Here is a 2062-nt window from a genome sequence, read left to right on the forward strand (position 1 = left end):
GGCGATCAGGGGGTTTGGGCGCTGTCCCCTGTCATGCTGATCCCGGTGCCGGGAGCCTCGCTGCTCCGCTGATCCCGGTGCTGGGAGGCATATTACCCTTTTACTATATAGGATAGAGGCCTGGTGCATGGGTAGGGGCTGGCTGGTTTGCCCTGAAGGGTGTCCTGGATCAGGGTGGGGGTCCCCACTGGGGTGCCTGGCCAGTCTGGGTGAGGGGCTGAGGGCTGTTTTCCGGCTGGCGAGTGACTAAAGCTTCCAACCGCTCCTTGTTTTCTTCTCTTTTTTTTTTTTTTTTTCTGGGCCAGCTTTAGCTCTGAGGCCTCGCTGCTGAAAACATAGATACAATGTTGCGGTCCGAGCCCGGCTGAATGGAAGCCCTTTTCTGGGGTTTTGTTTAGCTTCTTATTTGCAACATAGTATATAGTTGCTTAGAGTTGCAACTGAGAGGCCGGCAAGTGAGGCGGTGAACGTTGGAGTCTGCAGCAAGCAAGCCTCCCTGCTCGCTTCAGTGCCTGGCTGCCGGCTGCCATCTTGGCTGACAGTTAATTTGCATATACTCACTGATTAGCCAATGAAAAGGGTAGCGGTCGGACGCCAATTACCATGTTTCTCTTTTATTAGTGTAGATAAAAGGCTAATATGCTAAGTGTCCCTTGCACTGTACGACCAGTCGCTATGATGCAAACTGACCACCAGGGGGCAGGCACTCAACACAGGAGCTGCCGTGATGCGCACTTGCCATTTACAAAGAATCGGCGTGCAGAACTGACACCAACAAAGCAACACTCGGCTTCCCCCAAGGGGAACACAGGCCCCGCCACCACCCCGGAGCAACACCCCACCAAATCGCTGCCAAGACCCCATGGTACAAAACGCGGCCCACATCCAACCCAGCCCTGAACAGTCACTTGGGTGCCGGGTAATGACGTCACGTAGCAATGCCTGGCTTCCTCTCGCTAGTGTTTAGACCATTTATATGTAACGTGATTATTGATATGATTGGGTTTAAATCTACCATCCTATTTGTTTTCTTTTTGTCCCATGTGTTCTTCATCCCCTTTTCCCTCTTTATTTGTTTTGTCTTGGATAATTTCTTATTATGTCATTTTATCTCTCTTGTTGTCATATAAAGTATCATTCTTTGTTTTGTTACTTTAGTGGTTGCTCTAGGGTTTATAATATACATGTTAAACTTACCACAGTCTAACTTTTCATGATCTAATTTATTACCATATAAGTAGTATAAGTTTAACTTATACTACTCCAGGTATAAGTATCAGAAAACCTTACAATAATATACCTGCAATTTCTCCTCTTCCTTGTGCTATTATATACTAGAGGCCTGGTGCACGAAATTTTTGCATTCGGGGTGGGGGGGCGGGGTTCCCTCAGCCCGGCCTGCGCCCTCTTCCAGTTTGTCCTACTTATCTATATATATAAAAGCCTAAGCGACCATCCCAACTGAACGGACAACCAAACAGGCTGCGTGGGGCAACCAGGCCAGCAGGGGAGTTAGTGAGAGACGACCAAACGAATGAGCAGCAGGCTGTGTGGGGTGACCCCAGGCCGATAGGGGGCTTAGTGAGGGATGACCAAACGACTGAGCAGCAGGCTGCAAAGATGGTGGCACCCACAGCCAATAAGGAGGGAATATCCTAAATGACTGTCACGCCCTCAAAGATGGCGGCACCCATAGCCACAAGATGGTCGGCAGGGGAGGACAATTGTGGACAATCAGGCCAACAGGGGAGGACAGTTAGGGGCGACTAGGCCAGCAGGGGAGGGCAGTTGGGGGTGACCAGGCCTGCAGGGGAGGGCAGTTAGGGGCAACCAGGCCGGCAGGGGAGGGTAGTTAGGGCTGACTGGGCCGGCAGGAGAGGGCAGTTGGGGGGGACCAGGCCAGCAGGGGAGGGCAGTTGGGGATGACCAGGTCGGCAGGGGAGTGGTTAGGGGGTGATCTGGCTGGCGAACAGAAGCTGTTAGGGGCAATTAGGCAGGCAGGCAGGCAGGCGAGTGGTTGGGAACCAGCAGTCCTGGATTGTGAGAGGGATGTCCGACTGCC

General features: G+C 52.1%; 1 protein-coding gene across 1 annotated transcript in view; it reads right to left on the reverse strand.

Annotated features, from left to right (window-relative positions):
* FNDC3A (fibronectin type III domain containing 3A) overlaps window positions 1-2062 on the reverse strand; it is a 227235-nt gene that overhangs the window by 209188 nt on the left and 15985 nt on the right. The gene's annotated exons all lie outside the window — the stretch shown is intronic.

The sequence above is a fragment of the Myotis brandtii genome, unplaced genomic scaffold (genome assembly GCF_000412655.1).
Source record: "Myotis brandtii unplaced genomic scaffold, ASM41265v1 scaffold174, whole genome shotgun sequence".
Classification (NCBI taxonomy): Eukaryota; Metazoa; Chordata; class Mammalia; order Chiroptera; family Vespertilionidae; genus Myotis; species Myotis brandtii.